Genomic DNA, 23892 nt, shown 5'->3' with positions numbered 1-23892 from the left:
ATGGAGCAGTCACCAGCCTGGAACATCCTCCCTGACAGGTTTGCAAGACAGAAAAACTCCTTGGTTCCTCAAGCTACAATACTGCAGAGTCTCAGGTCACAGCATCCTTACCTACCCTCGTCAGGAACCGTTCATGCTCATCAAGACATGAGAACAAAACTGCAGTGGCACAGTCACACTCAATGCAGACCACCTGCTGCTCACATTCATCGTATTAAGACCAAAAAGCCACCGTGGTGGATATCCTGGATGTGGACACTCGGCGGCTTTTTGCTGGAGATGTGCTTTGTGCATTTGTCGCACAACCATCTTGGCGTCAGGAGGGGCTGTGCAGATGGCAGCTGTGCACGTCACAGGGAGTCTCAACTCGCTGGACTCTCAGCCAGCTCCCACTATCAGTGCCCGCAGAGTCCTCTCCTCCGGGAGCACGTGCTTGGACGCCACAGTGGCCTGTGGATCCACACAACAGCACTGTGTGCCCCAGGAGCTTAGAAAGTACCACTGCATCAATGCCTCCACAGGTGAGGCCGGGGGCAGAAGCCAACCTCAAGCAGTTACGGTCCTCCGTGGGGCTGGCGTCCAGGCAGGAAGGCGGCTCAGCGGCTCTCCTCCCACTGTGGAACTTCCTAGGTCCCCACATGAACAGAACCTAAATAACACGCAACGAACAACAGGAACGAGAACACGACCAACAGCTTCTGAGATGAGCAAGCTGGGCTGATCATGAGACACCTGACGGGGACGGTGCCGGAGCCCCTCCCAGTGACCTGTGTGGACAGCGCTGCCAGCATCTCCCTAAAACCAGCCCAAGTCAAGTTAGACTTGAGGCTTTCCAGGAGTGGGTAGATCCCTTCAATCCCACAGTCTGAACCTTCCAGGCCGTGTCTCATGGCCCTCATCTCACATATGGGAACCCGGACGCTGCACCATAGACGTGGCCCCAAGCCCTCGTTCCTTCTTCAACACCACACACCAGTACAGTGAACACTTAGGATCTGGGCATTCACATAAAATACTGCTTAACTAAAACTTCTGATTTAGAACATGTTTAATTCCTACTCACAGAGCTCAAAGTGTTCTGTCCTAGGAGGCGGTAGCTGTAACTAAGCATGAGAGAAGAAGGGATCAGAGTGGTGCCAAGTATTAAATATTCCTCTAAATCTATTCACCAGGTTGCCATGCTATTGTCACCTGCTTCATTTTCTGTCCTTAAAAGACAAAATAGTTACTTTTCAAAATAGACAACCTGTTTTACTGATGCTTAGCTATAAAGTGGCGAGCTACGTATCCAAAAGGGAGATATGGGAAAACAGAAAATGTCCACAAGCGATCGGGGTTGGGGGGCAGTTGCAGCAGCACCTGGCTCTGTTGCGTTGTGAGCCAGCCACGTGGGCTGGACAGCTCACTTAGCCACTGAAATTACATCATCTAAGATTTTGTTTCAGTTACTTTGATAAATTCTCCCTCTTGCTATGAAGAGTAAGGTTTGTTTTTTTTGTTTTTGTTTTTGTTTTTTTTGACTTGGAGTCTCGCTATGTCACCCAGTCCAGAGTGCAGTATTACAATCACGGCTCATCGCGGCCTTGACCTTCTGCCTCAAGCAATCCTCCCGCCTCAACCTTCCAAGTAGTTGGGACCCAAAGGCGAGTTTGATTTCTTTGCTAACGAATTCCTAATTCACCTCGCAGTGGGCCTGTCAAGGCCATATGCCCGGACATCCACCTTGCCGACCGTCCATGTGGTCTCTAAGGTGGATGCACTCCGGTTGCCTGGGCTCTGCACGCGATACTGAGTCTCCAAGTCTGCCGCTGTATAAGGGACTGACAGCCCCAAGCGTCTCGACGCGCCACCTTGAGCCGGGCTTTATTCCACAGGGCGACTCTGCTTCCCGTGATGAGATGCAGCACGTGAGCACAGATCAAAGGGTATCAGCAACTAACCCATTCCCCTGGTACTAAGCAGAGGACCAAGAGTTTAGTTCCTTACTTATTTGCTACGGGCTTGATTCAAAGCAGCTTTCTGGAATCCTGGGGACAGACACCTCTAACTGGTGAGAATTCTGGCTTTAGTAACGGAAGGATCACCTAAAGCCCATTTTGTAACTGCTGTTCTCATCAGAATTTGAGGCCAAAGGGAAAAATAAAAGGGGGGCTAAGATCGTGACACCCCAGTTTGCACAAGGCCAACCAGCCTGCTTGAGGGGGTAAAAGGAATAGGATTTTTAAACTGCTGAGTTTTAAAAACGTGGCTGTAGGCTGGGCGCACTGGCTCACGTCTATAAGCCCAGCACTTTGGGAGGCCGAGGTGGGAGGATTGCTTGAGGCCAGGAGTTCAAGACTGGCTTGAGTAACACAGCAATACCCTATCTCTTTAAAAAGAAAAAAAAAAAGTTATTAAAATAGTAATAAAAAGGTTAATACAATAAATTACTATGTCAACATGGCACCCCCTGCTGTCAGACGAGGTGCAATCTCTGTGGCTGTGAGGTCCGGAGAGAAATGTAACCGGCATCATAGGGAAGGTGGACCCCAAAGCCCCACAACATTACTCCTGTACAGTGTGTTAACCAGCATGAAGTCTCCTCCACAATCAGAAGCCTGGTGTAGAGGAACGCTGCCCACTGGACCTGGGTGGACTCCAGATGCCGGTCGACCAGACAGCCCCACCCTGGGACCCTGCCGGCAGCCCCGACTGGACAGAATGGCCTCATGAGTGTCCTTTCCTGCCACAGGCTGCAGACCCTGAGCCAGTCCTGGCTGTGACTGAGGCTGCGCATAAACGTCTGCGCCCAACAGCTCACCTTTGTACATGACACGCCCAGTCCACCTCATTTCAAATGTTACACTTGCCCCAAGGCGAACATGGATGTTACAGGTTAACTCACTGCATGTGTGCTAGACTTTCCCTGTAAGTGTTCAGACATTGTACGAACCGGATGAACAAACCCCACTTTCCCTGTAAACGTTCAGACATTCCTTGAGCCCGATGAACACACACAGCCAACAAACCCCGGAACGTGTAATGCCGCGGCCTCCTCCCCTCCTGAGGGGCGTGTGCTTACAGCTCCCCCAAGACCACATTTCCCAAAGCACAGAGTGTTACTCTGAAAATAAAACCTCCTTTTTCCTTCCTCTGTACATCTCGTGGTCGTGTTAACAACTATTGCTACAAATGCAGAGAAACGGGGTATCATCCGTGCTGGTCACCGAATTCCTAGCACCAAAGCTTCAAGGCCCCCCAGTCTGAAGGAAGCTTCTATCACCCTAAAGCCAACTCTGGAGACGAAGGCCAAGCTGGGGAAAGGCTGTGTCTCTGCAAATCCACGCCACGGGGCCCTCTGCAGTTGTGTGTAAGGAACTCTTGGTCTGTCCTGGGGTTTGGGGAAATCAGGATGCAAGCAGATACCGTACGCTCTGCCACGGGACCGTGAAGTCTGCGGAACCTCAGAGGAACACGGAGACAAACGGTGGCACGATTCTCACAGGCCGAGCCTCGATGGGCGCCCGTGTCAAGAACACAGACACGCCGGGAGGGGCAGCCGATGCAGGCAACGCCTGCAACTCCAGCAAGCAACAGCGTCTGAGTGTGGGGGTCTCTGGCCAGGCTCCACCACAACTGCCATATTCTGTGACAAAATGTTAAAAATAGGTTTTAACTAGTTATAACTCTAACTTGTTTTACACATAAACAGAACACAGGGTACCAACAGGCTCCAAAATACTTTGCCTAGAACCAAGTCTAGAATGCAGATGGATGCTGCTCCGAGTGTGAGGAGTCCCCTTGTAGTGCCATAAATCCTAGATCTAGGTGACTAAGTGCTCTTCCTAAACCAGACGGCACCATGAGGCTCTGAGGGCACCCTCTGTCCCCAGGCCAGTCCATCAGGCCCTGCAGAAGCTTCTAGAGTAAGAGCCTGTGGATTTGTATTGGACGGATGTAAACCAGGCAAAGTCACAGGGGCTCGTCCTGGAAGCCTATCCATTTACCCACTCATGCCGTGGAGAGCCCTGCCCCCAACTCCACACCCGCAATCACGCTCAACCACAAGAACTGGCTTCTAAGCCCTCAAGCTACTCCCTCTCGACCCCAGACAGACGCTTCTCAAACCATGAGACCCAGAGTAGTCTTAACAGGTGGTCCCAGCAGAACTGGCCACTGCATTAATTGATATTTTGTGTGTGGGGGGGTGGTTGTTCTTCTGCCACTCAGGCACAGTGCACCATAAGTACAGTGGTGCTATCATGGTTCACTGCAGCCTCAACCTGCCAGGCTTGGGTCATCCTCCAGCCTTAGCTTCCCGAGTAGCTGGGACCACAGGTGTACATCACCTGTCCTATTTAATTTTTTGTAGAGTCAGGGTCTTGCTATGTTGCCCAGGCTGGTCTGGAATTCCTGGGCTCAAAAGTGAACTGCCCAACTCAGCCTCCCAAGGTGCTGGGATGACAGGTGTGAGCCACTATGCCCAGCCTAGAATTGGTTTTTCTTAAACCTGAGTTTGACACATGAACCCCACTTACATAGATATCAGCACACTCTCACAGCTCGAGAGTTTTCCTGAATCTCGATTCTGTCCGTTCAAGGTCAATATCTAAGAAAGAGTCAGAACTGACCCTCCCTCCGTGAAGCCTAAGAGCAAATGCAGCAGCATCTCAGTGTATGAGGAGACAAAGTAAGAAGGGTGGAAAATACACACTGAAATTCTAGTGCTAGAATCATAATCACCAACACTTTAAGAGGGAATCTGCTTTCCAAAATATGTAGCTGCTGGATTAACTTCAAAGTCACCAGATTCCACAGGCAGTAGCTCACAGGGGCACAGCTTTCTAAGGCCGCACAGCCCGGGACAGCGTAACAGCCTCAGGGCAAAGCAAACTAAACAAAGGCTTGGTTCTCTCAAGGACGAAGGTGCTCAAGTGTTTCCAGATATTCTTCTTCTTCTAAGTAAGTTAGATGCCTCCTACAACACTGTTTAGAGTGCCAGTGTATTCAGAAACATGAAGTTGAAAATACATCTCAGGACCCCAAAATCACTAAGGTAAAGGGACGTCAAGGTGAGGAAGAGCTTAGACCAAACCTGCCTCCCATGCTCTTCCTAACAGAGACAGCTACTGGGGGTGGGGGGAAAAGCCACGTACCTCCCTCACAACCGATCCACAAGGAAATTCCTCATGGACAGAGGACAGAACTCAAAGTCACCATCTGCACACGGAGATAAATGCGGATCTGACTGCTTCCTCTGGAAAGATGCACCAGAAATGCATTTGTCTGATCTACCTGTGACCTGGAAATCCCTCCCCGCTTCGAGCCGTCCATCCTTCCTAGACTGAACCAACGTACGTCTCACATGTATTGATGTCTCACGTCTCCCTAAAATGTGTAAGACCAAGTTGTGCCCCAAACACCTTGGACACATGTCCAGGACCTCCTGAGGCTGCCGCAGTGTGTCCTCAACCCCTCCTAAGGCTGTGTCTATAACCTTGGGAAAATGAACTCTCTATGGATCGAGGACTGTCGCAGAGATCCTTCTGGTTTACAGGAAGCATTCTCTCCTGCGAGTATATCAATGAAATCATGTGGAATTACAAAATGCCACTTTAGTAAAAGCCAAAGGAATTAGGGTTCTATGTGCTTCAAAAAAAAAAAAAAAAAGTAACGTTCTATTTGTCAATGGACCATGAAGCCCACACCCCCTTTTGCAGTGAAGATGTCAAATGGGACGAGAGGCCCCTCCTGAGGATGCTACCCTCTGACCCCACTTCCCAGAGTCCAGTTTCCTGCTGCTCAGGGAACAGCAACCCCAGCTTCACGGGGCTCAGGCCTCCAAACCCAACTCCCACCCATGCTGGAGAATCACCCCAGGGACTAGCTAAGTGGCAGGTGCAACTCTCACCTCACCCCCTTAAAGGGGAAAAGGCACCTTCCCGCTCCTCTTCCTGCTGGTGGGAACAGGGGCAGGAGCTGGAGGATCAGGAGTCGGGCGGCAGAACGGAAGCAGCCTGGGTCCCTGCTAGTCAGAGTTGGCAAATGCCAACCATCCCCGACATTCACTTTGCAAATAAATCCTTCTCTTTTGTCAGGTCCCTGGTTATAAGTTTGCACCCATAACTTAAAAAGAAAAAAAAAACTCAGATTAAAAAATCGGTGTTTGGCTGACAATATTTCAATTATCTTGGGGCCTTGGGTCAAATGATGGCAAAACAGGAAACTGAACGCTGTTATTCAGGAAACTACCTTCCAGCGCCGTCTACCCTCCCAGGCTGTCACCTTATGGTTGTTTGTCTGCTAGATGATTAACAAAACTGTTCTGAAAACCTAGGTGTACAGAACAGACAAGAAGTCAGCTTGGGTTGAGGGGAAGCAGGATAAGACCCCCTTCCCCGCAGGATGGTGGAAGAGAAGGAACCTTCAGCACCTGGGTTTTCAGGATGCTGGATCTCTGAGAGCATCTCTCACAGCTCAAGTACAGCCAGACCCTCCTCTGACACAGCCTGTTCAGGCGAAGGTGGGCACCTGCCCTAGAGACCCACAGCCCTGTGCGGGGCTCAGCTGGAGCTGAACTTGCCTCCCTTGGTAAGAGTCAGGGCCAGGGGTGGGGAGAGGAGAGAAGCAGCAGGCCTGAGGGCCACTGTGGAAACTCCATGCCACGGTAACTCTCGTCTGATGTGCTCCGGCCAAAGCCACGCTTCTCGGAGGGAGTTTCCCTTCACACATCCGGAAATCATCAACATCTAGTCTCCCCACAGAACAAATCCTTCCCTAGGAGGCAGACGCTTGGCTGTAACACGGGGTAATGAGGGGCGCGCCTTCGTGCCCACTCTGTAGTGTTTCCTGTTACCTATTTTACCTTAAGCTACAAATGATTCCCGTTTACACGGGACACAGTGACACAGACAGCAAAGCACATGAGATTCAGTGTGATCCCACACCCGTCACTGCTGACCTCAAGTGCTTTGTTCGTTTTGCTTCTAGAGTTTGTATTCTCTCCCGGGGTTCCAGGCCTGTGGATTCAACCAACCATAGATCAACATATTTTTTAATGTGTTTGTACTAAGCATTCAGACTTTATTATTCATTAAACAACTACTCGCATGGAATGTCCATGGTATAGCTGTTACGAGCAACCCTGACATGACTATCTGCAGGAGGATGTGCATATGTCATATGCAAACACGATGCCATTTTATTGCAGGGACCTCAACGCCCAAAGACCTTGGATTCCATAGGCAGTCCTGCAGCCCACCCCCATGGGCACTGTGGAATGGCTATAATAGAAAATATGGAGGTTTTAAACAGTTATGTACTAAATCTAATCTTTTGTTAAGAAATTAATGTGTATCACTTGTATTATTTGGAAGTCCTTCCTGGCCCAGAGACTTGACATGTTCTTATCTTTTTGTCCACGGATCTAGCCATTCCAGTAAGCTTGTTGAACACAAATCAATTTTACAATTAAATTCTTACAAGAATCACACTCAATCTGTAAGCTGCTTTGGTTTTTAAAGTGAAATAACCAATAGTTTTGCCAACCTGCTATATCATAGAATAACAGGATAAAGCAGCCCCATGGCATGCAAAAACATGGGGTTTCAAAGCTAACCAGTATAAAACACGTTACAAACCCCTAAATATGAAAACGTTTTACACCAAAACAGATATTCCAGAAAAAAACAAGATGTTCAAAAAAGCCCTTTGCAGAACAGCACTTTCCCCTTCATTTTTCACACGGTTTCCTGAAGCTTGTGTTTGGTGATGACCATGAACCAGAAGTAGCGTCCGCTGCAACTACTGTTACGGCAACACAGAATATTAAGGGGGAAAAAAAAAAAAAAAAAAGGCCGGGCGCGGTGGCTCAAGCCTGTAATCCCAGCACTTTGGGAGGCCAAGACGGGCGGATCACGAGGTCAGGAGATCGAGACCATCCTGGCTAACACGGTGAAACCCCATCTCTACTAAAAAATACAAAAAAAAAAAACAAAAAAACCTAACCGGGCGAGGTGGCGGGCGCCTGTAGTCCCAGCTACTCGGGAGGCTGAGGCAGGAGAATGGCGTAAACCCAGGAGGCGGAGCTTGCAGTGAGCTGAGATCCGGCCACTGCACCCCAGCCTGGGCGACAGAGCGAGACTCCCTCTCAAAAAAAAAAAAAAAAAAAAGGACACAGCATATTTCCTATTGATGAGAACAGGTAGAGTGTTATAAAATGAGTGTGTCCTAAAGTCAACAATGTTCAAATTCTAGGTCTCCCACAGACACTAGACGGTAACCGCCAAAGCTTATGTACCTGGCAACGTTCAAGGAGACCAAGTTCAGAGCTGTCACAATGCAGCACCATCCTCACGCGATTATCTCAGGCAGGTTTGAGGGCAAGTGCCCCCGTCACAGTGGGAAAGCTGCCCAGCCCAGCACTTCCTGAGATCACAGACCTTCGCCTTCCCACGTCTTCAATAGTTCCTTTACACCGGGAACCACACAACAAAACCTAAAACACTTCCTCAAATCTCAAGACAGTCTTTAGAGCTCTTTTCCTTGCCCCTTCTCTTACTGAAAAAGCTTATTTTGTAAGCAACCTGTAGTGCTTACCAGAGCTGGGGCGGGAGGAGAGCTAGTGTTTGGTAGACCGAGTTTCAAGCGTGGGGAGACCAGAAAGTTCTGGAGATGGATGGCGGTGATCGCAGCACGACAGTGTGAACACACTTAATGCCACAAAACCATACACTTAAAAATAGAGTGCTGTGTAACTTTACCACAATCAAAAAACTGAGAAAAGTCATCTATAATTACTGTCTCCAATATCTTCCATCCTGTAAGTTACATTTGCTTTCGGCAATCCTCAGAGCAATCATGAAAAACTAATACCCTGTCGTCTCTGAAACGCAAAGTCGTTCAAGGGCTTTGGTTATAGGAAAGTAGCTGGAAAGCAAAGCGTCCGTTAGGCACAGCAGCCGTGATAGGACAAACACACGGTAGGAAGGTGGTGGTCATGCTACACACAGATGGGAAGGGTGTGGGGAGCCACAACACCTGATGCTTGGGAGGCACCTGGGCAGGAGCTGAGAATGTACCAAACACGTTCGATCATGCAACATTCACGGACCCCGAGTCCAGCCACCACCGCTGACATCCACTGTGGCTGGGGTGTCCTCCCAGCCTGTGATGGCTCGCTCCTTCGGTTAACTGCCTTGAATCTACTGGTTCCTCTCCTCATGGGCCTCTTTCCTGTCGTCTTCCTGTCATTTTTCTGTCAGCAAACACATTTCCTGTCATTTTCCTGAACTGACATGACATTTCCTGTCATTTTCCTGAACTGACATGACATTTCCTGTCATTTTCCTGAACTGACATGTCATTTCCTGTCATTTTCCTGTCAGCAAGCACATGCGTCCAGCCTGACCTTGTTGATGTGCTCTAGCGGCCCTGGACTCGAGCCGCACTGTTCCATCAGTGTGGCATTCGCGAGTTACCTCCTGGGAAATGCCAGGTGATGGTAACATCAACCAGGAGGCACAGCTGAGAAGCAGAACGCATGGTGCAGTGCCCAGAACGTCACGTCCTTGAACAGACGCTCCGTATCTTCTCCTCTCCTGCCAGAGCTTCACTGTAGGAAGGCGGCCATTCCTCCAGTGCTGCTACTTCCAACACCGGGGAAAGCAAGCTTCAGAAATGAACGGTGTCAAAGAGGGAGGACCCACCAGCAGGGCTACCGGCAGCCAGACAACCGCAGCCCCAGCATTCCCCAGCCACCATGACTGACAGCCCAGGCTCCAGAAATGCACGGCTTCAACCTTAGGAGTAAAAACCCTCCCAATCCAACTATTATTTTCAACAATGGGATTGAGGAATGAGGTGTTCTAACCCTGCCTCTCTCGACAGCACAGATCATCAGATCCCAGTTCTTATAGGATTGGGGAGTGGGGTGGGGTGGGGTGGGGTGGTTCCTAACCCTGCCCGCCTTCATAGAAAAGAACTTGGATATGATGACCTGTGCTAGATTAGCACTTTGCTTCTGCCATATGCAGTCATCCTCAGCACCAGGAAAAGTCAGAATCGTTGAGTGATGACACCAATACCAACACACGCCGTTCTGCGGCTCTGGTAACTGGCTGCACAGATACAACCCGATAGTGGTGAGGTCTAAAGACATCACCAGTCTTCCCAAGGATTGTGTTCCTGAATATTTTGCGTTTGGAATAACGGTCTTCTTTGCCAGGGCTGAGCCATGCTTCCCTCTCGCCTGTCCTCTGCCTTCACCAGCTTCGTGTGCGCTTCCGGACAAGTGTTTGTGCAGGTGCTATCACTTATTTCCACAGCGAGAATATACACAGACACCACACAGAAATGGGCAACCCCGTTAGGAGCTGTGCAGGGAGATCTAACTCATCCCATGTGCCAAATTCCTGTTGCCATGGAAATTAAAACTAACTAAACTAACGTTGCTATGATCTCATCTCTTACTGTACCACTAAAGATCATCTGGGTAAGAGGAATGTGCCTCTGCATAGCATTCAGCTCACATTTACATGTCGGTTTTTCCTGAATATGGTTATGTGAGATAGAAATCAGTAAGATGGGGTGTAACATACAGTATAGGATCGTTGTGTCTCCTAGCCTCAAACACTTCAAGATCCTCAGAAAATGAAGTTTAACTCTGGGGACGTGAGTTACATAGCAACTTGTTTTGGATACTATCATATCAACACCAAATAACTTCTTGAATTCCTTTTTAAATTGAAAAGCAATTTACAAAGCACAAAAGCCCCAATATTAAAGAATACAATTCAGTCTTTTTAGCATATTCTAAAAGCTGCACATCAACCACTAGTATGTAATTCCGGGACTTTTTCACCACAGGCCAAAGAAACCTTGAACCCATTAAGAGTCAGCACCTGGCTCCTTCCTTCTACCAGCCCCTGGCAATCACCAGCCAACTTCCTTTTCTCTGGATTTGCCCATTCTGGACACCTGTTGTGAGGAGAATCGTACAGTGCATGACCTTTGGTGTGACCTTCGGTGCTGACATCTTTCACGTCTAAGGTGAGTGGAATCTCAGTGAGTGACCGGTTGACAGACACCTGGACTGTTTCTACTACTATGAATAATGCTGCTGTGAAGATTCAGGCATGACATACTTTTTGGAAAAATGTTTTCAGTTTTCTTGAGCATATGGCTAGGAGTGAAATTGCTGGGTCGTACGGTGATTTCATGCTTTTCTGAGGAACTGTCAGACTTTTCCAAATCAACTGCACCATTTTACTTCCCCTCCCACTAGCAATATATCAAGATTTCAGTTTTCCCCAATTCACCAACATGTCACTGTCCAATACTGGGGTTTTACCCACCCATCACGGTGGTTGTGAAGTGTTATTTCACGGTGGTTTTGATTTCCATTTCTAAGATGACGAATTCTGCTAAACATCTCATGTGCTTTTTAAGGCATTTGTATGTCTTTCTTTGGAGAATGTCTATTCAAATCCTTTGTCCATTTTTAAATTGGATTTTTATTAAGAGTTTTTGAATATATTCTTGATATCAGGTCCTTATCGTGATAATGTATCCTGTTCTGTGGGTTGTCTTTTTACTTTAATAGTATCCTCTGAATTGAACATTTTTAATTTTGATACCATCTTTTTCCCTTCAGTTGCTTGTTATAGCTCTAGACGTCTCAGCCAAGGAAACATTGCCTAATCCAACCTAACAGTTTCTCCAGGATTCTCCCCTAAAGGTGTTATGAGCTGAACTGTCCCCCTCCCCCAAGATTCCATGTTAAAGTCACAACCCCAGAAACCCAAAATGTCACTGTATTTACATACAGGGCCTTTAACTTGGCAATTTAGGTCCCCTAAGATCTTAAAAGTAGGCCCTGATCCAGTATGACTGGTGTTCTTTTAAGAGAATTTAGACACAGTCCTCAGTGCTGCATACACGTAAGAGAAACCTGTGAGGACACAGAGAAGAAGCTGTCTACACAGCATGGGGTGAGGCCCCAGAGAATCCAACCCTGCCCTCACCTTGATCCCAGGCTTCCAGTCTCCAGAAAAAAGGAAATAAGATGCTATTGTCTAAGTCGCACGGTCTGTGGTGTCCGTTATGGTACCCAGCAGACTGACAGAATGGGTCTCAGTCAGCTCCTTACATTGGAACCATGTTGAGCTTTGCATGTAGGGTGAGGAAGGGTCCAGTCCATCCTTTTCTATGTGGATACCCCAGTTGTCCCAGCACCATTGAGTTGTGAAAGGAAAAAAGTAAAGCAACCCTTGCTGTCCTCTCTCCATCAACAGATTAGAAGATACACTGAAGAATCATGGACAATTTTGTCGGTTTAAGCCAGTGGTTTTCAAACTTTTTGGTCTCAGGAACCCTTTGCACTTTATTAAAGAGCACAAAAAAGTTTTCTCATCAGGCCGGGAGTGGTGGCTGCTCATGCCTGTAATCCCAGCACTTTGGGAGGCAGAGACAGGTGGATCACTTGAGGTCAGGAGTTCGAGACCAGCCTGGCCAACATGGTGAAACACCGTCTCTACTAAAATACAAAAATTAGCCTGGCATGGTGCTGAACACCTGTAGTACCAGCTACTAGGGAGGCTGAGGCAGGAGAATCGCTTGAACTCAGGAGGCAGAGGTTGAAGTGAGCTGAGGTCACACCACCGCACTCCGGCCTGCGTGGCAGAGCAAGACTCCGTCTCAAAAAAAAAAAAAAAAAAAAAAAAGAACATAATTTAGTTTCTTTTACAAGGATAAAGTCATTACATCTTAACACAGTCTTAAAGAAGAAACCATTTTCCAAAATAAGCAGCAGCGTGGCAACAGTTTGTGCTACTGTGAAAACACCTAACATCTCTGCACCTCAGACAGCAGGATTCTCATGCCTGCATCTGCGTTCAGTGGGCTGCAGAGCCATGGCTGAAGTTTATGAAGAAAGTCCGACCCCATACTGATATACAATTAGGAAGCAGTATTTTCATTGTGTTTTCAGATCATTTTAGGTATTCTCTGCTGCCAAATGTAACAAGTGGCACTTCCGTACAGGCTGTCTGCAACACAGAGTCTGTGCTCTGGTCGACGGGCCTTTCTGCCCCAATTCCTTCTAAGTCGACTGGTCCGTCTTGCACTTGAATGGCTTTTACCAGCACACGATTTTGTAATCACACATTGGTTAGAAAATACTGGTTCAGAGTTATGAGCGGCTTCCACATTTCATTATATGTCCAAAAAAAAAAAAAAAAAAAAAAAAGCCCACATCAGTATCACCATTGATCACATGAGAAAGTGGTGGACACAAGATTTTTATGTTTTAATATTCACTGGAAAGCTCAAATGTCTATCATTGGGAAAAATGTAAGGTACTTTCCTTGAGATGAAAGTCATTTTGTTCATTTTTCAGGCCACACCTGCAAATACCTCCATCTGAAGTGGCATCTTTTGTAAGTCATTCTTTATATAAAGGCGGCCGTTAGTGGAACAAGTGGTTCTGCAGGTTCATAGTTCAGAGGCACCAGTGCTCTCCCAAGAGATAATCATAAAATCCGCAGAAGACGCACCTGTGCGCACTTCCTGTTTCTCACTCAGAACATTCCAGAAGGAACCCTGAATCCCAATGCCACAGCGGGACTGAAGTTTGCTCTCACCCACACAATAAACCCAGGGAGCTCCCCCAGCCCCCACCCCGAGGCCACAGCCTTGGTCCTCTATCTGGTCTAGGGGGGCTCCTGCAGCTCCAGCCTAACAGGGAACAGAAGGCACCCACATGTCACAAAGCCCTCCCAAGGCCCAGCGAGCACTTCTGCTTATGTGCCAGCCAAGTGCGTTTGACAATTCTACAGCCAGCTGTACGGCAGGTAGCGAGGTACCCAGCAAATACTCAGGGCTCACGTTACTAAGGAAGGTGCACAGCGAGGTACCCAGCAAGTACTCAAGGCTCACGTTATGGAGGAGGAAACCAGGCAGATAGTGAGGTACCCAGCAGGGTTCACGTTACCCAGGAGGAAAGGAGGGTAGAGACAAGGGGGCTGGAACAGTCTGTCATAACCTTTAGCATTTACAAGGCTCGCTGAAGATTATCCGATTTGATCGTCACAACAGCTCACAAGATAGGCAGAGGCAAGACTATTTTCACTTCATAAAAAGAGATCCCGAGAACTGATGATGACCACGTGCTCTTCCCACAGGCTCCCAGAAATCCTCCTCAAATCATCTCTCAGTTGTATACATGTGATAATATCTCAGTCACGTCCCCTCTCTGCAGGGGAATTTTACTGCCGCCCTGCTGTTCCTTCGCACCCCTGCCCTCTCCTGCATTTCAGCCATGCCCACCATCCATGGGGAGTCTGCACCACCCCACCCCCGCTGCTGCTGATGGCTTGGGTCACGCTTACCTTTCATTTCCACCTACAGGGACCTGTTCTTCCTTCAAATGCAGCTCAAACTCACTCATTGTGTGAAGCCTTGCTGTCATGTGTAAAATCAGTCTGTGGAACGCTTCATTTAGGAGGTGCTTATGTTGCCTCATTGGCTGTGATCAGGACCAAATTCTGAGCAAACCAGGTGGTCCCCTCTCCCCATCTCTGCTCCAGTGCACTTAAAACAAGGATTCCTGGAAGCATCTTTTTAGTCCAATTCATGCATGAGTCTGCCCCACACACTGCAGAAAAGCCCTGGTGGTCGGTGGTCAGGGCTCAGGGCCCCCCAGGTAGGTAAGGAGAGCTTAGTGCCCTCTCTGGAGTTGTCGCTCAGAGACCCACGGCTGGAAGGGAAGAAACTTGCATCCTGTGAAACATCTAGGCCCCGAGACCCACTCAGGAGTGGAAAACGGGGAAGGAGCCTTGAACAGACCCTCGGGAGGGCAGACAGTGGGAGCCACGGAGGCCACCAGGAAGGAGGGAGACAGGCAGTGAGGCCACAGGTGATGTGGCCGGGAGGGAGGTGTTGTGACCAGAGGTGAGGTGGTGGGCGGATGACACGGCGTGGTGTGGGGAGGAGATGTGGCCAGGGCAATGTGGCCAGGGAAGAAGACACAGCTGGAAGGAAGCGACAAGAGGGGTCTCCAGGCCCCAGACTGTGCCTGATTTATAGATGACATTTTACTTAAGATGTTATATCTAACTTTAAAGAAAAGTAGCAATTTCGACCCTTGTGTACATTTAAAGCACGGTACAAATTGAGCACATTTCCCAAACCAAAGAACAGGGCATTGAAGAAAAAATTCATTTAAGATCAGAAATAAAGAGATCCTACAGCTCTTCCAGTCCAATCCCCACCCTAACGTGAATGGGGGGAAAAGGAAGTAGATTCTAGTCAGTCAGCATTAAAGGCAAAACCGATCCACTTTACTTTCTAGACAGAAAACAAGAAGCTCATCAAGGAATCCCTACAAACAGTACCTTTAGTAGTTCCCGAAATGCAAAATTCACCTACAAATTAAATCAACTGCTAAGTGTGTATAGAGTAATTTTTTTCATTATTGCCTTCCTCATCTGCAGGGGCTTTTTTAGACCTTGTTTCCCCTTAATTGCCTCCAACACCCAGGAAATTTAAACCCCACAAGTAAACTGTGTCTCGATTCATGCCCAGCGTCCTTTGGAGCAGACAGTCCGTTGCTCTAAGACGTTCTTGTCACCTAAGCACCGAGTACAGCCTGAGAACGCACAACACGCACTCACACAAACTCAGACAGACAACAGGTGAGATACGGCACATGAGGAGGAAGACAAGATAAATGAGCTTCACTGACACCCCAGATCCGACAAGAAATGACACACGCAGCCTGCTCTGGTGCAGGTGACTCCTGGAAAACAGCCAAGGACAGCATTTGGAGAAGCAGCACCGCAGGCCAGGAGGGTCTGGGGGCTTAAGAAGGGAGGGGCGCCCCGACCAGGTACTGGGGGATTCAGAAGGGAGGGGTGCCCCGACCAGGTGCTGGGGCTTCAGAGGGGATTGGTGCCCCGATCACTTCCTGGGGGCTTCAGAGGCAAGGGGTACCCTGACCACGTGCTGGGACTTCAGACGAGAAGGCACCCCGACCGGGTCCTGGGGGCAGCAGGACAAGCCCAGGGTTCCGTCGTCACTTTTCACTCCCTACTCCCGAATCTCGCCCTGAAGTTGCAGCCAGTCCAGATATTCATTTACCCATAAAATTAAGTATCTGTGAGTAACACAAGCCACTAATCCACACAGATCTGAGTCTACAGATACCTCCCAGAGACGCCACCATCCCTTCTGGTAGAAGAACAGCCCAGGGGCCCACGCTGCTAGGAAGGGAGACTGTCTCCAGCCTGACGCTGCAGAGTCCTCAACACAAAGTCTACCTTCTGGAACCATGCCGTCTCCTACAGAGGCAACTAGGGGCATGTAGGGTTTTTTAAAATCTTTTTTTTTCTTAAGACAGAGTCTCCCTCTGTCACCCAGGCTGGAGTGCAGTGGCTCGATCTCGGCTTGCTGCAACCTCTGCCTCTCGAGTTCAAGTGATTCTTCTGCCTCGGCCTCCCGAGTAGCTGGAATTACAGGCGCCTGTCACCGCGCCAGACTATTTTATTTGTATTTTTAAGTACAGATGGGATTTCACCTTGTTGGCCAGGCTGGTCTTGAACACCTGACCTCACATGATCCACCCGCCTCGACCTCCCAAACTGCTGGGAATACACGAATGAGCCACGGTGCCCGGGCCATATAGCTATTTAAATTTGACTAAAATTAAATAAAATTAGAAGTTCTCATTTACACTTCAAGCATTCAGTTACCCACAGGCGGCCACTGACCAGAGGCTGGTAGAGATGTCACACTCCACACTGCAGAAGGATCTAGGGACGAAATGGCTCTAAGATCATCTCAGAATCTTTATGTTGAAGCTACTGAAGTTTTACTCTGATTATTATAGACATCAGCATTCTCCCACTTAAAAATGTCAGTGCTATTGCAATGATCAGATCTGTGACTTCCCATCAGCTCTTCTCTTCCTGGATAGATAACTGTAGAGCATCTGCACTCTGCCTCCACACTAAGGGGTAGTAGAAGGCTCCGTGTAAAATCAGGGGGAGAAAAAAAAAATGAATCCCTAGTCCGCCTCCCCCCCTACAATTTTGTGAAACTCCTCTTAATATGCAGAATAACTGCCAGAGTTGCAATAAAGAAGCATCCCTTGACCAGGAAGCAGCAGGGAAGCAAGAGGAGGGAGATGCAAAGACCCTCCGTTCCCTCTGGGACCCCAGGCCCAGCCAGGACTGAGAAGGGCCGCACAGCCCGGCAGACCCGCACACCTGATGCGAACCATACACTCGGCTTCCCTGGGCCTCGGTCCCCTGCTCTGCCCTCACTGGCCACTGTGGCTCTGGGTAGAGGCAGCTCCCTGAGCCCCAACACCCACAGCCAGTCCCCTCCTTGCAGGTCTCAGCTGTGCTCTCACTGCCTCCCTGACGCTTCTCATCATCCGCGTACCGTGTCCACTCTACCCCACAGCCCTTGCTACCGCCCACCCCACCACGGAGCCAAGCACACAGCAGGTGCCCAAGATGCCCCAGTGGGCGGGCATGCCAGCGTAGGGCTTGGAGTTCCAAGGGCCTCGTCCCGCATACCACCACAAACGCCACGGAGGCTGTGGAAGGGGTCCAGGTTTCAGGCCTGTACTCAGCTTCTCCTGGCCCCCGAGGCCAAGAACCTAGCAAGGGAGCGCAGCCGGAAGCAGGGTCCCAAACCCCCTTCATGCTTCTCAAGAGGAAGGGGGCTTCGGGGCACAACCCCACGAGCGTCTTCCTCCTGCCAGGCTGCCTGTCACAGCCCCGACACCTTCACAGCAGGGAAACCCACTCCTGTGAGGAGAAAACCACCAAGTACAACAGGAGCCACGTCCCCCGCAGCGTCTGCTGAGCCCAATAGCGACAGCAGCAGCCGGGCCCCCACTCAGCACACACCGACTCCGAACCCGCCACGCACACCACAAGGCCGACCATCTTGAAGCTCAGCTTCCACTCGTCAGGGCCCTCTTCCAGGAGAGCTCGGCATGTCTATCTTCCCTGGGATCACAGAAAGGAGTGGGACCCAACCCCGAGTGTGCACAAAGTTAAGCTCCCACTAGCTGTGCAGACAACCTCCCTGGCCCTGGACTGAGAAGGGGCCAAGCGCAAACAGCCATATTTTGCCCGCACAGGTACGGAATTCCGTCAGCTCTCTCAATGAAGTCGTGACAGGTCAACTCCAGGCTCCTCAGTGCTCTGGGGTTCACCTCGGGCCACTGCACCTTTGAAACGTGGCTGTGGACTCCTCTAGGGTGCTCACTTTCACGGCCCATTTCATTCAGACACTGCAGGCCCCTACCGTGATGTCAATACCCAGGACACCCCTGCTGGCATCCTCTGAGATGCTGCTGCAGCTGCAGCTGCAGCTGCAGCTGCTGTGATCTGAGAACAGCCCTGCACAGGCATCAAAGGGAGGACTTCTCAAGTCTCCTCCAGGGGCAGTGACTACCGCTTTGAAAGACGTTGCACTGAATCCTGGGTGAGCCTGGCTTGGTCCGCAATCTAATCCGGGTTGCTGGGGAGACACACTCTGTTGTAATTGACAGAGGCTGTGGGTGGCAGCTCTACCAAGACTGATAATTGCAACTAGTCTGAGATTTACTATCCATACTTTCTATTTGATGTTTCAAAGGAAAGCATCGTGAAGTTCCAGTAGCAAGGAATTTTCTACAATCTATCACATTAAGATACAGCAGAAATGTAGCTAAAATGTTCATAGGGTCTATGCAGAGGAAGAGATGGGTCTATTTCAGGAAAAGTGCTTGCTGGCTTTTTAGAAACATAGTGAAATCCCTGACAAGTAAAAGGTTGTTTATACTTTTTCTTTGGAACAGAGGGAAAGTTCTTTCTTATTATTTGAATACATTAGCTATATTTAAGTGTTCTGGTAGACTGAGTATTAAATATTCAAAAGGAAGTAATTCTGTTCGGTCTATTTCATTCTTTAAATGTAGCTTTCAAAAACTGACAAATACCTGGCCGGGTGCAGTGGCTCACGCCTGTAATCCCAGCACTTTGGGAGGCCGAGGCTGGTGGATCACGAGGTCAGGAGATTGAGACCATCCTGGCTAACACGGTGAAGCCCTGACTCTACTAAAAACGCAAAAAATTAGCCTGGTGTGTTGGCGGACACCTGTGGCCCCAGCTACTCGAGAGACTGAGGCAGGAGAATGGCGTGAACCTGGGAGGTGGAGCTTGCACTGAGCCGAGATCACACCACTGCACTCCAGCCTGGGCGACAGAGCAAGACTCCATCTCAAAAAAGAAAAAATAAATAAAAAGTGGAAAACACCCCATATCTGCCCTGGCTCCGGCTATCTCCATGGAGTGGACAGAGCTTGAGAAAAGCTCACTGTGGAGGCGTAGAAGGCCAGGCCAGGCCGGGCCGGGCCGGGCCTTTGCTCAGCAGATGAGCAAGAGGGTCAGCCACCCTAGTGAAGAAGCCCATGTTTGCTATGTTACTGATGATACCCACATAAATTTCTATTTGCCTCCCACACAGGCCTGGGATCTATGTTTGAGCAAGCGACTCATACCAACAGTCCCTCCATGCCATCATTTCCCTGACCTCCCCCAGAAAAGCCAGGCCAGGCAGCGTCCCCACACGGGCACTGGGGCCCAGGAAGATCCTGGTCCTGCCCCTCTTCTCTCTCGTCCCTGCAGCACCCTGGCTTGCTGTGGAAGCCCAGCAGTGCTGGCTGAACCCACGTTCACCTGGGGCATTCAGGAGAAGCCTCTGTGCAGAAATCAACTGGGAAGTAGGATTGTGTGTGCTGGCAGGTCACTCGAATGGATTTGCAGAACTCAGTTTTCAACACAGGTGCGCCACCAAGTCCCTCAAGCCCTTTGTGAGCCTAGAGCCACAGAGCCATTTGCGGCATTCTCACAATCTCTAACAACCCTGCACAGAGGCCCTGTTTTTCCAAAGGACCATATAATTTTCCGTGTAGACAAAGTTTGACATAATGAAATAAAGTGAAGTCACCACTTCTATTTTCTATTAATCCATTCATTCAAACAAGTATCTCTTGAGTATGTGCATCGAATACTGTGGAATTAGGATTTAGTCCATGCCTTCAAGAAATATACATCACAGAAGAAAAGGTATAGCTTGTAACTAACAGTGCTGAACAGGCAAGAAATAAACATCATAGAAGGAAAGGTAGAGCTTGTAACTAACGTCATAGAAGGAAAGGTGTAGCTTATAACTAACAGTGGTGAACAGGACAGAATTTCACAGGCTCATCAGGAGCCACCGAGGAGGAAGCCATGATTCACATCCACCTGCAGTAGATAAATGTTTCCCGGATAAAGTAACTTTTCTACAGTGATATCTGCTCCTTATTGTTTAATCCTGCTCGATAGGGTATTAAATTACCACTTTATGTGCTGCTTATATAAAATACATCATTGTCAGGGGAGGTTATAAAATAATACTTCACACAAGCTTGGGCTGTGAATGGTGTGAGGCAATGAGACGATGTGTTCCCGTGTTCTCGAGACGCAGAAGGGTCAAGACCCTGCTTCCCTTCTCCTCCCCACCGCCCTGTTCCCAGATGAGGGGTGGAGGCAATGCCGCCGGGCAGTCCTAGAGCTGGCTCCAGGGCCAGGACAGCACGCCCAGACTCTCTGTGCCCCATGTGATAAATACAGACTATGGGGCAATCACCAATTTACCTGGCAGTGGGGAGAGTCCTTCGTCAAAAGCCTGTGCTTCCAGGAGCCAGGACAAAGCAGGGGCCCCTAGGAAAACAGTTCCGGGTGCTCCTGAAACCTGGGCAGAGTCACAGTCTGGCAGGAAGCACCAGTGATGCAGGTGTGCCCAAGACTGGGAGGATGGCCAGATGCCTGGAGACCAGACCGGCCTGCAGGAGATGACCACCTCTCTCTGGTTCATTAGAGACAGACAGTCTGGGCTTCACTTTTGTATGTGGAGTCTCACAGTACAGAAATATCACAAAGGGATTAGACTTCGTATACCCCAATTTTTTTAATTTAAAAAACACAATTATTTCAACTAATTCTAAATCCAACAAAGAAAAATAAATAAGTATATAAACGCATACCTCCAAAATGTAAACCACAATCTCTTTACCCATAGGAGACCCAAAATTTTGTTTACCTTTTCTTCAGTATTATCACTTTTTTTTTAAGCCATTACTGAGGTGTCTCCTCACCGCCCCATGAGGAGGTTCATGGGCTCTTCAGGGCTCTTTGCTGTTTCATCGTTTTTTAGATTTAAGGGCAGGATCATTTTCCCACACTTGCTTGCTTCCCTGATCACCAATTTTTCACAAGGACATCATTGTGCCTCAGAAAACCTAGTAACTGAACTTCATTAAAAGTGAAAACAATAAGGACATGTTGGCTGCTATGACAGCATCCTCAGTCACCGAATCTCCCTGGGGGACCCGACACACCCCCAATCTCCTTGGAACTCCAGCATGCAGGTATCGCTGCGGCTGACAGGACTGACCTACCCTGGGGGGGCATGAAAGCAAAGAGAAGAGAAAGCAGGTGACTCATTTAGGAAACTTCGGTGATTCTCTCGAGTCACGTTTCTCAAGGTGTCAGGGGACAGCCACATGCAGGGAACCTCCTTGGCCTGGCAGGTGGCAGACTCCTGGGACCCTCCTCAGACACGTTAATCAGAGAATCTAAAGGCGGGTAGACTCTGAAAAGTATCTGTAAAGGAAGGACTTAGCTCTGCTGTGACCCCACTACACATGGGGTCACGCAGGATGCTGCTTCCGGCGTCCAGTCTCCATTTCACTCTCCTGGGAGGAACACCCGTCAAGTCACAGAGCACGGTCTTCAGCGAACACCTTCCTGCGCGAGCTCCACTGTCTCCCAGCCCTGCAGGAGTAGCCGCCGAGTAGGGGAAACAAGTCTTTGCTCCTGACCCGGCCACCTTGATGCTGGGCATAAAGACCAGCACTGCTACGTCTCTGGGGAAAGGAGCGGCCCTGGGCAGGAATGCACTTGGCAGCCCCGGGGAGTGGCCAGGTGTGGACAACCAGGCCTCTGCCCGCAGACACGTCAGCACAGCATCCTGGAGCAGAACTTCCAGCCCAGCTGAGCCTACAGATGGCTGCAGCCCTGGACAGCATCTTCACAGTGACCCGGGGGACTGGGCCAGAGCCGCTCAGCAGGGCTGCCCTGAATTTCCAACCTGAAAAAGCTGTACAGTCGTACGTGTATGTTGCCTTAAGCCCCTAGGTTTTGGGGTCACTTGTCACACAGCGACAGACAGTGGATGTGCACGGACTCCCAAGGCCACGATGGCCTCTGCCGGCCTCACCCGGGCTGTCTCATCTGTTCCCGTGACATCACGTTTCTCAGAGCCAAAGGCTGCCAGGGCCCCCTCTTTTCTTCACGACGTCGTTACAAGCTCACGATACAAACTGAAAATACCCAATATGTAAAATACAACGTATGACGCAATACAGGGTGAACGCGCAGGCACATACACAGGCGAAACAGGCGCATGCGCGAAACAGGTGTATGAACACAGGAACAGGTGTACACGCATGAAAGAGGTGAACGTGTGAAGGTGTACACGCGTCAAACACGTGTGCATATACACATGAAAGCACCAGACATGAAGGGCTGTCTTTGGGAGCCTGGTTTTTAGACATCTCCCTCACCCTTTTACATCTGCACGATCACAAACACAGCACACCACAGTACTGAGGGGGAAGCCCCAGCTTCTCATGGGGGCACATGAGGCTTTTTATTTATGCCACAGGTTGCATCACTACATCCTAGAACTGCAAGGCCCCCCACTGCCAGGACTGAGTCAGGTCCACCCTGTGCTCCAAGGACCAGGCCGCCTGCCAGCCCATACGGACCTGCCCCTCAGATGGTGCTGCTGCTTCTAAAACAGAGGCTCAGCCCCACCCAGAGACCTGCAGTACCTGTTATTAAATCAAGGCTTGGCTGTGGGTAAACGTGAAGATTTTTATTAAACATGACTCTGGAACATTCAAAGGACCATAACTGAATGCTCCTTTCACAGCCACGGCGTGTCCAGACGCTCATGGAGAAGGCCACGGCGTGGGAACCCACGGAGCCCAGACAAAGCAGACTCGGAGCTGAGTGGCGCAGTTAGCACCGATTTTGTTTGACACTTGCCTTTTATATTCAGATTAAAATAAAAAACAGGACGCAAAAGTAGCTCACATTCTATTTCAATTCTCTATTTTTGTAGTAACTGGGCCCCTTTCCCTCTGCTTTCCCAGCCAAGCGATAAATAGGCCCAGCTGGGATTTGTCAAAGTCTGGACCTCTGTTGTAGAGTAAGTGAGGAGGGTAGGGAGGGGAGCAGGAGTGGTGAGGAGGATTGGGGGATAGGGAGGGACAGAGGAAAGGAGAGAGAGAGAGAAACCCCCGAGGACTGGAGGCAGGAGGGATGCTCCCTGGCAGCCTCAGGTTCCCCATTCCAAGGTAACTGAGCTGGCATCACGCACGCGGTACCGTCATATGACTTGGCTGACACACGCCAGAATGACAACAAAATGCTTGAGGAGAAGACTAAGCACCAGCATCTTCAGATTAAGGTAGTGTCCCGGTTTCACGCTTGCCTTGTATGACATTGTATAAATTGTAAAGATAACACATTTTCTTACCAGCCACGCTGTTCCCCAAATACTAACTATAACAAAGATCAGACAGCATCTGAGTACTGAGCGTGTGTTAAGCCCGGTGAGGTAGGCATCATTTACTTTGCTAGAGAAAGAAACAGGCTCTGAGAGAAACTTCCTGAGGCCAGGCAGCTGTCTCCAAACCCACCTCGTGCCTCCTGACCCTGAAGGTGGAGGACCCAAGTCATTCACGTCAATAATTTACCTACATGCATGTCAGATTGAGATTCAGCCCCCAGATCTAATCATCTC

General features: G+C 49.4%; 1 long non-coding RNA gene across 11 annotated transcripts in view; it reads left to right on the top strand.

Annotated features, from left to right (window-relative positions):
• Positions 1–21045, top strand: part of LOC135967302 (uncharacterized) — a 103455-nt gene extending 82410 nt beyond the window's left edge. For 6 of the 11 annotated variants that reach the window (XR_012424007.1, XR_012424013.1, XR_012424006.1 and 3 more), the window contains 2 exons: positions 10846–11028; positions 18953–21045. This is a non-coding gene — a long non-coding RNA (uncharacterized lncRNA). Of the gene's footprint in view, positions 1–38; positions 11029–13375; positions 13416–16164; positions 16339–17746 lie in introns of all 11 variants that reach the window. The other 5 variants (XR_012424011.1, XR_012424008.1, XR_012424005.1 and 2 more) reach the window with 5 other exon arrangements.
• Positions 21046–23892: the final 2847 nt, after the last annotated feature.

Source organism: Macaca fascicularis, chromosome 15 (genome assembly GCF_037993035.2).
Source record: "Macaca fascicularis isolate 582-1 chromosome 15, T2T-MFA8v1.1".
NCBI lineage: Eukaryota > Metazoa > Chordata > Mammalia > Primates > Cercopithecidae > Macaca > Macaca fascicularis.
This window is presented reverse-complemented; position numbering and strand designations above follow the sequence as displayed.